Source organism: Camellia sinensis, chromosome 9 (genome assembly GCF_055761805.1).
Source record: "Camellia sinensis isolate YWXY chromosome 9, ASM5576180v1, whole genome shotgun sequence".
Lineage (NCBI taxonomy): Eukaryota > Viridiplantae > Streptophyta > Magnoliopsida > Ericales > Theaceae > Camellia > Camellia sinensis.
In genome coordinates, this window is record NC_138969.1 from 142,226,390 (window position 1) to 142,241,348 (window position 14,959).

The 14,959-nt window shown below is 34.1% G+C and overlaps 1 long non-coding RNA gene across 6 annotated transcripts; it reads right to left on the reverse strand.

The window, feature by feature from the left end:
- Nucleotides 1-3,219: 3,219 nt before the first annotated feature.
- Nucleotides 3,220-9,670, reverse strand: LOC114291583 (uncharacterized). Of its 6 annotated transcripts, none has more exons than XR_014340393.1 (8): nt 9,539-9,670; nt 9,192-9,256; nt 7,877-8,047; nt 6,684-7,163; nt 6,406-6,486; nt 5,820-6,077; nt 5,229-5,716; nt 3,220-5,114 (listed from the first exon to the last, which is right to left on the reverse strand). It is a non-coding gene; the product is annotated as an uncharacterized LOC114291583 (long non-coding RNA). The 6 variants fall into 6 exon arrangements; XR_014340392.1 differs by having other exon boundaries at nt 5,207-5,716; XR_014340396.1 differs by having other exon boundaries at nt 5,207-5,716; nt 7,877-8,300.
- Between the last annotated feature and the right edge of the window lie 5,289 nt (nt 9,671-14,959).

Sequence of the window (14,959 nt, forward strand, 5' to 3'; positions counted from 1 at the left end):
TCAAATTGAAGCTTTGAAATGGTTTTAATCCATGCATGTTTGCATGTTCTCCATATTCATGAAATTGGTTTGAATTGGATTTAGTTGAAATACCCTTGGGCTTTGATTTTACAATTGAGCTTTAGAATCATGTTAAAGTATGAGTTTTGATGTGTTTTCTGGAAAATTGGCCCAAGAGGATCGAAATTTATGGTTTAAAACTTGGTTTTGAGCTTGAGGTTCAAATATGGATTTTCCAGAATTTGGACTCACGCTCAAGCGGGGTTACTGGCGCTCGAGCGTGGAAATCGTGCTCCCAGCATTTTGTTCTGTTTTGAAGTCCGCTCGAGTGGAAGAATTGACGCTCGAACGGGACATTGTGTCTTATGCTCGAGCGGGTGTTGAGCGCCCAATCGAGCGTGTTTTTCACCTATCCAGCACTTTTGACTGTTTTGCAGAACGCTCGAGTGGGTAAGACTACGCTCGAGCGGAAGCCTTTGTCTGCATGTCCGCTCGAGCGGAGTAACCTATGCTCGAGCGTGACCCCTGTTTTCTGAAAATGCCGTAAATGCTTTTAAAGTGCATCTTTGCATCCTCATCTCATCCTAGGCATTCTTAGGCCTAGTTTAAGGTATCCTAATGAGGATATAGATGTAGAACACACCGAGGCAATTAGGGATTAAGTTATTATCCTTCCCAACTGTATAACTTAGTGTGTGTTCAATCTGTAACTGTGTAGGGCTGGCTTTCCGAGGAGATGCACTCTAGCTTTACTGTAGCCCAGAACTCTGTGAGTAACAACTGTGTAAAGATATGTTCAAAATGAATATCTTCTGAACAATCGAACTATACTACTTTCTGAACTGATACTGTTAATCGAATGAATGTATGTCCTATATTCTGAACTGTATTGTGTCATCCTTAGCAACTACTGTTTACTGCTACTGTTACAGAGATCTTTGTCGGTTCCCTTGTTGGAACCACTACTATTACTGATTGATGGCCATCATTTACTGTTCGGTCTTTTAAGACCTACTGTTTACTGTACTGTTATGCTAATAGATGTACCACATATGACTGTATTGACTAAACGACTGAAATACTGATTTAATGAACTGTTTTCATTATTGTAAGGACATTCATTCTTAACCCCTTTACGCATTGTGTTATTCACTGGGCTTTAGCTCACTGCTCATATATATATGTAGGTGTGCAGGCACCAGACCACAGTTAGGAGCGTCGGGATAAACTCCAATTTTGTCAAGCCAACCGTTGTGCCTCACTGTGAGGTTCCGAGCCTGTCAAGCTACGGCTTAGGGGTGTTTTTAAATTCCCCGTCTGTCTCTGTATCTGTCCTGTTCGACTGTATAAACTGTTGCTGTACTGTTTGATAGGGATTAGGTCCCTGAACTGAAGGGTCGTATATATATACATACTGTTTTGTCTGACTGTATATATTTGAATGAAAAGTCTTTTTGGCATACAGACTGTCACAGCTCATCGGACATTGTTTATTTACTGTATTGGCTTCCGCCAGCCCCTGTACTCTATATTACTGTATTACTACTAAGCAGGCCTTCGGTAATCTCGGATTACTGGCCGGTTACGGTGCTTAACCCATAGGGGCGGGTTTGGGTCGTGACAACCACCATCAATACCGACGTTTTCATCTCCACATCCACCTTCGTTGTCGACCACTGCCGCCTCCACCTCCACCTCCACAGTCGTTGTCACCTCCACCTCTAAATCTAGGATTTAGGTTCTTTGCCGCCAGGTCTTCTCTCTCTCTCTCTCTCTCTCTCTCTCTCTGCATAGTAGGGAAGATCCCAGTGATAAATCTATTAAAATCAGTGATAAAATTGTTTAAACTAGTAATAAATCAGTGATAAATTTGTTTAAATCAGTAATAAACCATTAATAAATTTGTTTAAACCAGTAGTGATAAATCATTGAAAATTTATTTAAATTAGTGATAACTTTGTTTAAACCAGTGATAATTTTACAGTGTTGGGTAAAAATGAAAAACACACTTTGATTTTTTAGAATAAGACCTGTTGGGTAATAAAACTGGTCCATAGGACCGGTTCGTAACTCCCCCAAAATAATTTGGGCCCATTTATATTTGTAATATGCTATAATATTTTTCTAAATTTGGAATGCCTATTTTGAGTCAATTTTTTGAGGCCTACGGCACAGACCTCAATGACCTTTGAGTATTTCATTTCATTTAATTTTACTCTTTCAAAATAATTAAAAAATCATAGAAAATATATGATTTGAATCGTTAAAATTTGTAAAATCTAGCATTAATCTAATTCCTTTTTTTTTATAAAAACCTGTATTCTCACATCATTCAATTTCATCGAAATGCTCACTTCATTTTCTGGTACTTCATCCGTATAAATAGTGATTAATGCAATTCCTACAGCTTTCATCTGTGTTCACAAAAGAAGCTGAGACTACACAGCCTTGTCAATTCCAATGCTGGCAGCCTTGTCTATTCAGGTTCTTGTCTCTTCCGGTGGTTTGCAAAATGTATTTTTAGTGATTTTATTTTTAATTTTATTAAAAAAAAATTTACAAAACATAAAGTGAATAGAAATAAATATTAATTTTTTAATTTTTTTAATGAATTTTCTAACTTTTAAGCTAATTTTGTGAGTTGTTAAACGAGCCCTTATTCCCTGGTTGTTTGTCCATTTTAAATGACATTATTAGTAAAATATAATTAAGTGGGAGAATTATTTTTACTCTATTTGGTGTTGAGCTGCTAAAATTAGTTTTTGAGGTTTTTATTTTTTATGTTTTGTTATTTTTAGTAATTTTTTTTTTTAAGATGCACCAAACCTAAATGTATGTAAAAAGTAAAGTAAAATTATTAGTACAATATAGTTAAGTGGGAGAATTATTTACTCTATTTGGTTTTGAGTTGCTAAAATTAGTTGAAAAATGATGCAGACCACTAATTAGTGGTTGCACTAGGGATGTGGCAGTGGGTCTCACCCACTGTCACATGCATTTTGTGTCTTAGTTTTTGTTTTTGTTTTTTTGTTTTTTACTTACCACATCATTAGTGGTGGTGTTAGTAGTAGAAATTTAATGATATGTAGCATTGTTGAAATTAGTTTTTGAGGTTTTTATTTTTTATGTTTTGTTATTTTTAGTAAATTTTGTTTCTTAAATGCACCTAACCTAAATGTACATAAAAAGTAAAGTAAAAATTATAAAAAAAAATAATCTAGAATTTGACCCCTTTAACAAAATAAACTCTTTAACAAAAAATAAATGAATAAACAAAATGGACAATAAACTCATAGGCCCCATTTGTTTGGCAGTTTCAGCAGTCAGACTAGAGTAGGATTGCTCTAGGTCCCACCCACAGCATGTTTGCTGTGATTTGGGAGGGTCGATTTCATAGTCTGGGTAGCTTAGTAGATTAGCTTGGCTGGTAAATGAGTGAGATTAAGAAAATAGTGAATGGCTTTAGGCTGTTCAGTCGTTCGCTCGGATGTCTGTTCGAACGTTTGGTACTGTGTATATTTTTTATTTAATTTATTAATTTATTTATTTTTGACAATCCCAAGTGCACCTTTTGTTTTAATATTTATTTTAATTTTTTTAATATAGAAATAATTTTTTAATTTATTTTATTTAAAAATAATTTAACAATCCTATCATTAACAATCTCCCACACTATTATCAAAGGAAAAACATTTTTACCTAATCCTCTCACTAAAAATTCTTACATTAATAATCTCTTCACTAATCATCTCCTCACTAATAATCTCCTCCAATCTAATCTGCCAAACAAAAGTTGCCTAAATTTTAATTTTACCAATTTAAACTCTAATTTTTTTTTTCAATCTAAATTATTTGTGTATATCACCAAGTAAAACCTGCAGAAAAAAAAGAAAGTATTTTATCTATTAAATTCAATGTACGTGTACATAAAATGTCTAAAATACATTTTTTGTTGAGTTTAATGATTAAAATATTTTTTTATATATTGGTTTACTTAACGAAAATAAGTAAATAGCTTAAATTGAAAATAAATCAAAATATTAGAATTTAAATTGACAAAATTAATAATTTAGGGTTTATTTTGTTACAAGGGTCAAACCTTAGATTTTTTATTTTTTTATTTTTTGTAATATCCCTTAAAAGTAAATATTTTTGAAAAAATCTAAAAGGAATACAAAAAAAAATAAAAAAATCAGGAAAATGCACTGAATTTTTATAAGATTTTTTTTTTCGAATAAATTTTATAATTTTTAAATTTAAATGTATCTAGATTAAGAGATTTAAGAAGTAAAAACATTTGATCAAAATATTTAAAAAATACTAGAAACTAAAAAATACATATTGAAAGCCTGAAAACTGTTTTCGAAAATTCTTAAACCAAACAGATTGATTAGTACGGTGAGAGAAGATTGGAGATGATAGATAAATTATATTCATTTGTATACTAATATGATGATATTAGTTAGTTGAAATTAAATTTATGAATTCATGTAAAAGAACTTTGTTATTTTTGTAAAGGAAAAATAATATAATATTTTTACCTCTAATCCTGTGAGATTTGATTTTAAAACTCACAAAATTATTACTTCAATCTCACCACCTGTGAACTAAAATAAACATGACCTCAAGTTGGCGTGATTAATATTGTTCATTTCATTTTCTAGGAACTTTTCTGGGCAATTTTTTTGAATATGTAGATTGTTGATATAATTGAATCTATAGTGTAACAAAGCCCATTTCTAATCCATTGTGTATGTTTATGATTCCAACTAGAATGATATGCAAATACAAAGGTAGAACATGAAACCAAGGGAGAGACAGACCTCTGAAAATGTCAAGGAGGCGGTTTTTATGCTCTTTTGACTAGCAGGAAAGATTAATGACACGGCCGACTTAAATTTCAAGGCGAAAGGGATGTTGAAAGCAGGCAGGCCTCGAGCAACGGATGAGTCTAAGATATTGTATATCAGTGGCTCTGCAAGAAAGTTCGCAATTGCCACTCCTAAGATGATTTGGAGCATAGATTTTATGCAACCCCATGATAGTAACATGTGAATCATGCCTAGGTTCTCCTCCACCTCATACATCAGTGAGTCGACTTCTTTCCATGTAATCTGCAAATTCAAATGAAAAACTCTTTTAATGGCATGACTTAATTGTCCAACACATGATTGAAGAAAAAACTATGGAGGGTGATGCTATTTACGTAGTCAAAATCATCAATAAACCTTTTCGTGCCTTTGGAATTGGCCACACAGGTGGCCTTGTTAAGCCATTTTGTGAAACTTTTGATAAATTCTTCCTCACTAATCATGAGGTAATTGTTTGCATAAAAAAAAAAGTCTTTCATCACTTTCTCCACTACCCCATCAGGATTGAATTGTACTTTTCGAAATTTAATATATGTTGGATAGTGTCTTTCAACTCCGATTGTGATATCAATTTGTTCTTGTTTGAGGCAAACTTTTCAAAGAGACTGCAAAAACCAATAAATGTAATAAGGAAGAACATCAAATAGAAATTACAGGGGAAAAAAATCTCAGGAAAAACAGTAAAGGTGGCCTATGAAACTATCCTTTTTATGCCATATTTTAGGTTTTCCGTCGTCAGTGACAAGGCCTTCAGCTTCAAGAACTTGGTTTTGGAAGTGTTTTAGAATTCCTGACATTACATGCTCAATCTTGACAAGTTCATGCTGTTTCTTCTCAATCCGTGGCTGCTCAGAAAATATATTGCCTAATCTTGTTAGCATTAGGCCTAATTAGGTATTGTACGATCAGAATTTGAAACTTCTATAATGTCAAGAACAGTTTTCTTGCCTGGCGTAAGGATTTCCTCGAGTGAGCACCTCCATCTTCCGCTAACTGCTTGCCTTTATGTATCCATTTTTTGCATCTCTCAATGAACTCATCCTGAGTTATGGTTCCATATTTGTTCACATCAAATGACTTCAGCATTTCTGCTATTGCATACTCTTTCTCTATGTTCAGTTTTTCCAACATAATATCCAGTACTAGAGCTTCCAATTCGGAAACTGATACAGTTTGGTCTTCATCTCATCAATTTGACCAAAAAGACTGCAAAATAAATTTGAAATTTAGCACTTTTTTCTTTCTTTCATGTCGAGGCAAGGGATGGGGGTGAGATTAAGGTTTGTTTACTAAATGCTACTATCTACTTTTGGAATTATGATCCTCTCCATTGCATATTTGTAACGGAGAGGTTGTATTACGCAATCCAATGGTGAGTGTAATGATCTTTTTTAAATCTAAACGAATTATAAATTTACATTTTTCTCATTTCCAATTTATTAGATTTGTAATGGAAATCCTCTATCACATATATGGAAGGGAGAGGATCAAAATCTCTATTTTTGCTTCTTTATTTGAAATGTCGAGAGCCAACCTTTCATGATAGGAATATTAGGCAGTCCTTCATTTGTAACGAGCTTTCCTTGTGCGTGACTTTGCACATATTGTAAAAATCCTGCCAGCAGATTCTTGTATTTTGTTGATAATAATAATATAAAAAAAAAAAAAACCGACTCTCGTATTTTGTATAGAATAAACTTCACTTCTGAATACATAGGTCAAAAATCTGCAAATATACATCAGCTATTCCAAATTAAGGTTTTAAAAAGAATTCTATAATTGCTTCAGTCAAACATCATTATTGAAATATACCTGATACATGAAGTATGAGAGTAGTCCTGATACTAATACTATGAGTGCTATCAAAATAAGTATGCAACTTCCAGATGAAGTTTTGGCAATATTAGATGGTTGCAGTATGATGAATGGAATCAAGGAAAGAAGCATGATTCCTGCTGCGTAGCTAGTCTTCTCACCGGTTTTAATGCCGGTATCTGTAAAGATGTGAGAATGACTTAGGTCTTGTTCATATGTAGATAATAGGTAATGAAATTAATGGACCTGTTAAGAATGACAGTTTTTCTTTAATTAGCAACAGTTTTGAAGTTGAGGGTGGTTCTGAATCTTGGGAAGATGATTTATCAGTGGTAAAACCTTCTCTGCTTAAAAATACACACATTCTCCACAGCAATGTGAGGCAAACACTGTGGATCCAACATTCATGCCAACTGCAACTGTAACTCGTGACTGAACATCCTCTTTTTCTTCGATAAGTCCAGATACTGCAAATGTCTATTGACATGTGATGCAAAAGAAGTGATTAGAAGCACTTCCAATTCACCCCATTGCAATTTGGACTGTTCAAATGTGCACATGATCCTCTCTCCCACAAATCTCTCTTCCATGTCGCCAATACACTCCAAGGTGCATGATGTTGGCAAATCATGCGGCTTGGAGTGCATTGAGGACAGAGATCTTTTAGACAAAGGGATCCCTGACCGTTTAGATATAGAGAGTTTCTAACAAAATGCTCTTAGTTTAGTCAAATTGTCAGCAAATGAAAATATGAGCTCTTATTCACCCAAAAAAGAAAATATGAGCTCTCATAAGTTTTATTCTACAAATCAAGTAACAAAATTCCAATATGTTTTGCTTGTTTAGTCTACTATAATGAGCCACATGGGCATTAAAATCACAAGTTCAATCCATTCCTTTTAATCCCTCAAGTCATTTAACACCAAAATTCAGATACCTTCGATTTAAGAGGTCTCTTACACTGACAACATTATAGCACATGACCAGTTTTTGTAAAGAAGGACTAAAGATAGTATCTCTTTAAAGATAGGGAGCAAAAAAAGGGTGACCCAGTGTGCGAAACTCCTGTTAAAAGAGTCTAGAGAAGGCAAGATGTATGTAGGCCTTACCACATTACTGGAGAGGCAGTTTTTGTTTAAAACACAGAGAAACAACTAAAGAAGTAAGGAAGAGATATAAAAAGAACTTACTTAAAAGATCCATGATTTCTGGTAACACCATTAGGATCTCAAAAACATTACTGAAGAAACCAGTGCCGATGATGTTAAAGAGCTTCTTACTACCCATTGTTAAAAACTTCTCCCCACTAGCCAACAATTAATTATACATCACTATCTGGAAAATATAACCACCAATGTTGTCTGCACGTGCAAAAAGAAACCATAATAGTATTCACAAGTCTCTGAGGACGAGGACAAACCATTCAAGCTAAGAAATGGAGGCTGATAATCAACATGGTCTACTCCATCTGAGACTAGTTCAGAAGAACTGAGTCTCAGATTCCTTCCTCGTACCGTGCCAAGCACAAGGATGACAAAGATCACATAATGCAGCAAGATTAACCAAAGGTGGAGAGTGTTAAGAGTATGGCCTCACTTGATTTTAAGGTGATGTCTAAGGAGGTGGAATCATAAGAAAATCATCAATACTAGGGACACAGAATTCAGACACAGAAAGCAGCACAGAACCACATGTATAGTTGATAGTACTTGTTTTTCAAAATTTCTTTAATCTTCAGCAAACCAACAATTGAAAAATGGAAACATACAAATAAACAAAGTTTGATTACCATATACCTAGTCATTGATGTTCTAACTAATAAATTAACTTGAATTTCGTCTTATTATTAAATAGTTATAAATGTTCAAGTCCATCAATTACGTGTAAGAAGTATGGACAAAGGCACACAACATGACATGGATACAATATAGATAAGCCGACACTTTAATTTTCAAAAAATTGCAAGACACAACAAGAAAAGGTGTAACATAGCTCGTACCCGAGTCCATGTAAAGAAAAGAAAAAAAACAACATGACATGGATACAATACACACCCGCACCCGACACTCGTACCCGAGTCCATGTAACATAGCTCTTGGTTACCCATAACCATATATCAGATATATATTATATTATTATTATTTATCCATATCAGTTAAAACTGATAATATCTATATCCTGAGTGGTTATCCTAAATAGGTTTGAATTTAATTCAAAAACCTATTTGGATAAGATCCAAATTATGTTCAAATGGTCATGCGGGCGCCCATTACTAACATTTAGGAAAGACTATGTGATCTCTTTCTTTCTCCTCACCAAAAAAAAAAAAAAAAAAAAAAAAAAAAAAGGAAAAGTGGGACAAACCAGTAGGGTCACAGCATTTCAAACCTCCACAGAGACAGAGACACAGAGAGACAGAGAGATAGCAAACCAAAACTTGCAATCTGATATCATCATAGCAAACCCCAATTAAAAAAACAAAAATAGCAATGAAAGGTGACTTACAAATTGAGTGGTGGATGAATATCTAGTCATCGATTTTTGCAGCAAAACTGCAGATTTGGATCCCACTGGAAGAAAATTAAATCTAATCATAATAAACAAAAGTTGTTTTCATTGAGTTGCAGACTCTAATTGATTTCATAACGTTGGGGAAGCATTTTGCAAAAATAAATAACATCATAATAAAGTCTTTAGATCAAAGCTGATAAAACAGAATTCAACATCTATACTATTTTTACAATCTTACCCCAACATGAAGAAAAAAACAGCAACATGAAGAAGAAGAGGAGCAGAGCAAAGTCAGAAGTAAAGAAAACAAAAAAAAAAACAAAAAAGGAACTAAGATGCACCTGAAGACGAAGAGGGGTTAACAGCCATCAGAACAAAAAGGTGTTTTCGTTGTAAAATTTTACTTGAAAAAAAAGAAAAAAAGGTTGGGAGCTCTAAGAACTTTAATAGTTCTAATGGGTGGTGTGTGTGTGATGCGATATTTTGATTTTAGATTTTTTTTTTTAAAAAAAAATTTCACATTATTAATGTTCTTTTAGAATTTTCAAATTAAAAAGATATATCAGGTATGTTTGTTTGGTTTGGATTTGTAGAATGATCTTGAGAAATTTTTTTAAAAAAAATTTGTTTAATTTGTAAATTTTTTAAAATAATTTTCAAAATCAATTTCTCTCTTTTACCAATCAACCAATCATTTTTTCTATCTCCTTTCTTCTTCTCAATCATTTTTTCTCTTACACACATCCACTCAATTATAATAAAATATCAAATCATTCCAAATTCTAAGCCTCCGTTTGGAAAGTGGGTTGGTTTTTTGACTTTTTGACTTTCTTGACTATTTTAGCCTGGGCTAAAAAGCTTTGTTTGGGAAAGATTTTTTGACTTTTTGACTTTTTTGACTTTTTTTGTGAGAGAAGAGTGTAATAATTATGGATTGGATGTGATGTTTTGTTTGGTATGGCTGAAATAGCCTATTTTGTCTTTTGTAACTAAAATAGCCCGAAACTAACTTGCCAAACGAACCCTAAAACTACTTTCATAATACATAACCAAATAAACCAAAAAAATTTCTAAACTCTCTCTCTCTAAAACAATTTTTAAAAACTATTCTCCTAAAATCAAACCAAACATACCCATCATTTTTAAAAAGAGAAACACGTAATAGTTCACGCTATTTCTCATAGCACATTTGGAATCAGTTTCATTAAGAAAGTATATTGCAATCTTTCAAAGGCTTTTAAACTTACACTCAAATCATCGTTTTATCATTCACAAGTTACATGAGTGTTGAGAGAAATTGCCCTACTCAACTGGTGAGAAAAAGCAAAAAGATAATGATATAACTTATGGTAAATTACACTTACTTCCCTTGAGATTTAGTGTAATTGAGAAATTATTCTGATCTCCTTACACTTATGCTCAAATCAACTTTTCTTCACTAGTATCCCTCAATTTTCATCAATTTCTCCCATGTATTTCTTTCATGTCCAAACTCTAATTCTATTTGCTCATTGACAACTTCACTTCAATTCACAATAACCAATGAAGTATCCCCTTTTCTTTTTTTACTAGCACTCGTTGGCATTGAAATGATTGATTTTGTGTGAATAAAGATATACAAATAGAAAATTCACACCAAAAAAATAAAAATAAAAAGACCATACAAAATGTTGTAGATCAATTTGGACTGTTCACTTTAAAACTAAACAAGCATAAAGATAAGTAGCTATGAGGGCTAACAACAAGCTGCGAGTCTTTATGTCAGTAACAGAACTATAAAGAGACTTTAGCTACTATTAAGGTAGGAAAGAAAGAACTCAAAAGCAACGAAACTTATAGTCCTTTTTCCTTTCCCAGAGCCCTCGCCCTCCAAACAATATAAGAGCCTTTCAGCTTGTACTACTCACACCTTTGCCTTAACCTGCCACCATTCTATCCTTGCCTGCCCCATTACGCTTGCTGCCAACCCATTTAGGTTAGGGTCTTTTGGAGTTAAATAAGGTGATATCAATATTGTCTGACAGGATGCCCAACGGTGGATTAAAATGTAAATTATTTTCAAAAGTAACAGAGGTTAGTGTAATTTTTTAAACCTCAGGGGAGGTCAATGTAATTTACCCTAAAAGTTAGAATGATTCAGCACAATAAACTATAGTGTAAGTCATCCTTTTTTTTTTTGCCCTTTAATTTTCTAATCAACCAACCAGCACAAGAAAATCAGAAATGATCTAGCCGACTCTTGCCATCGGTGCAGCCACGAGAAATTTGTTCCAAGGAGATCAAAACAAACCCCACGAAGACCAAATGTGAAACAAAGTTAATGAGACCAAAGCAAGACCAAATGTAAACTCATTCCTCAATATTATCATATTTATAAAGAAGAATTAAGTGAGATCAAATAACAAAACAGGTGCCCAGCAGAGAGGGAGGGGAAAAACCCTTTGTGGGTTGGCTAGGGAAAAAATAGAGTAAATTACAAATACATTCTATAAGATTTGTTTAAAATATGATTTTTTTGGTTTGGTTCTGGAAATTATATCCCGTTCATTGAAGTTTCTAATTTTATAACAAATAGTCAATTTTATTAATAAATTATCAAATCAATTAAAAGCTTTTAACGATTTTAGAAATTTATTTGAATTAATAATTCAGGTAATTTTGTCACTGTAAATGAGAACAATTATGCATTTTATTTTTTCAATTAATTTTGTTAAATAAAAAATTCTAGTAATAGGGGTATTTATAGTTTTTTTAAACTATAATGGACAATTCATATTTTTAGCAAAACTTAAAGGTGTGTTTGCAATTTATCAAAAAAAAAAAAAAAAAATCATGAAATCAAAATTGAAAGCAGTAAGGGGGAGGTCAGTTAAGTTAAGTTTAAGGGTAATGATAGAGAGTTCTAAAACTAGAGTTCTAAGTATTTTGGACTAATGTTTGGCTTGTTATAGTTCCTCTTCAGGGTCTTGTGTTGGGGGTGATATCAGAGGAACATAAATCTCACGTTCTTAGCGCCTATTGGTGTCCGAATGCTAGTTGGGATATAGTCCATATTTTGCCGAGGAATGGTGTAGGTGATGTTGGAGGAAAATGGTTGAACAAGAAATTGCCTCATAAATGTGTATATAACTCACACATTTAAGGCTCATCAGTTTTACAAAATTGATTGGACAGTTTTGCTAGCATTAGTTGCCAGCCTTGATGGCTAGAGGCTCCTCCCCTCTCCCCCATGGTGTATAAAAGGAGGCCCTATTCCTTGAAAAGAGATATAGAATTTTTCCTTGACATCCATACACTGTCAGTCTACTTCTCTTATAATTTTCTTCCTGAGAGAGAGTGTTGCCGTTGTCCGTTCGCTAAGCTAATCAGAAGGTGTTTTTGTTGTAGCTGGTAAAAACTGTCGTATCTTGGGAAGTAGACGCCGGCGTACCTCCAGCACTCAACGGTGAGGTGGCGAATCTATTTTAAGGAGACTGTGGTATCACACAGGGTTCGGTTTGCTTCCTTTAACCATTTTATATTTTATCTGTATTTTATTCAGCATGTTATTTTTTCAGGGATTGAAGGTTTGTTTTGTTCATCTCATAATTTTGCGATATGCAATGTGAAATTATGTAATGTGAGTAGTTTTTCCCAACAAGCTTAAAATAGATTCGACGTTTATCATAGAATTAGATTAATAGATTCATAGGTGTGTGTAATAATTTTGCATGTAATTGGCCACTGGTAGTACTAGCGAGTTAATTGGTTTATTAGATGCATGTACACAGGGTTAAGCTTTTGATTTTGCCATTTTGTGTATGCTACTGTTTGGTCTTCCCACGGCATGGAATAGGCCACTATTATCAATAGGGAAGAAGAGTTCCATTGGTGCAACGTTAATTCACTGTATTTTCTAATTAATTTATTAATTTATGGTGTACCAGTTCATGCCTTGTATTTCTAGATTTACATGCTTCTAGTTCATATGCTTCTAGTTTATAATATAAATTACATGTTCATTCGGGTTTAATTTTTAGTGTAATTTACATTTCTAGCATGTTTATTAGGTAGTAAATTTTCATGTAACTTGTACCTATTAATCTTTAATTTAGGTGTGGAGTTGTAAAGTTTATAACTTGCTTATATTTAAATTCATGTTAATTTCTCTAGAATTATTTGCATGTTAATCATGTCATTTGCAATTCTTGCCTAGTAATGTGATTTAAGTATTTAGGAGTTATAAAATGTTTGTAACTTGCCTCAGTAAATTACATGTTTATTATGTAATTAATTTTTTACAGTTTTTTTTTAGTTTAAATTCTAGATGTGTAACTTAAGGGTTGGTTTTAATCTTTACTTACAGTTATTTATTAGTTTGTTTGCTAGTACCCTCCCCTTCAATCACTACTTTGCCAAAAGCAAAGAAAAGCTGAGGAAGGTTTTGTTGTATTTTGCTGCTAACTCTTTATTGCAGGAATACCTATGGAAATGGGAAAAACGATTAATTTGGACTAAATATTTGAAGCAATTGTTTGCTTGAGTGTTCATTTGTGGTTATTCACTAAATATGTAAAGAACGTTTTTTTTGCTTGCAATTATTGTGGCAATTTTGTTGTAATTGCGTGTACAGTTTGGAACTTTGTGTGTTTAACCTAGTTCATCCCTTGGAAAATTTAATTCTTAAAGTTGTTTCCCATGGACTAGGAGTCAACATGCTCTTGAAAGTTTTGTCTAAGGTTAACTGGGTTTTAAGTGGGACCGGTGTGACCCCTCCAGTCTTCCTGGAAACTTTCCTGACTATGTTCGATTCTAGGTTGCGTGGTGAGATTAGTTTTGACTTAAATTTCCAATTGTGGGATTTTCTAGTGTTAAGTTTGATTTCTGGAAATACAGAATAGTGAAAATTCTACTGTAATTTTTCAGAAATGGCACCTGTCTCTGATGCGCTGCTAATGTTAGTGGGGATCCGAACCCCGGGGCGACTGGCTTGCCAACCCCTGCTGTGACCTCTGTGGTCAATCCTCCTGTTGTTACTCCGGCTGTTCCGGGAGGACCGCTCAATCATCACGAGCGCTTGGAGAAGTTCACGAGAGTGAATTTCAAGAGATGGCAGTAGAAGATGCTGTTTTATTTGACTACTCTAAGCCTTGCGAGGTTTCTGAGTGAAGATGTACCAGCCGTAGAGAAGAATGAGCAAGACAAACAAAAGCTCATGGCTCTGGACGCTTGGAAACAAGCAGACTTGTTATGCCAGAATTACATTCTGAACGGCTTGGCGGATCCGTTTTTCAACGTGTTCTATGCCAAGAAATCGGCTAAGGAGTTGTGGGATGCCTTGGACAAAAAGTACAAGACCGAGGATGCTGGGGTAAAGAAATTTATTGTTGGCTGGTTCTTGGACTTCAAGATGGTGGACTCTAAAACTGTCCTGAGTTAAGTCCAAGAGTTCCAAGTGATTCTGCACGAGATACATGCAGAAGGGATGGTCCTAAGTGAGTCTTTCTAGGCAGCTGCTTTGATTGAGAAGCTGTCTAACAGCTGGAAAGACTTCAAGAACTACTTGAAGCACAAACGAAAGGAGATGACAGTCAAAGAGCTCATTGTCAGGCTCCGGATTGAAGAGGACAACAGGAAGAAAGGAGGGAATACCTCCACTGTCAAAGCCAACATGGTTGAGCATGGCGAGTCCTCGGGGGCGAGGAAAAAACCACCGACAGGCAAAAGCTCAAAGTTGGGGGCTAGAGGAGGAATCTCCAAAAGGCCAACCTATAAGCCAAAGG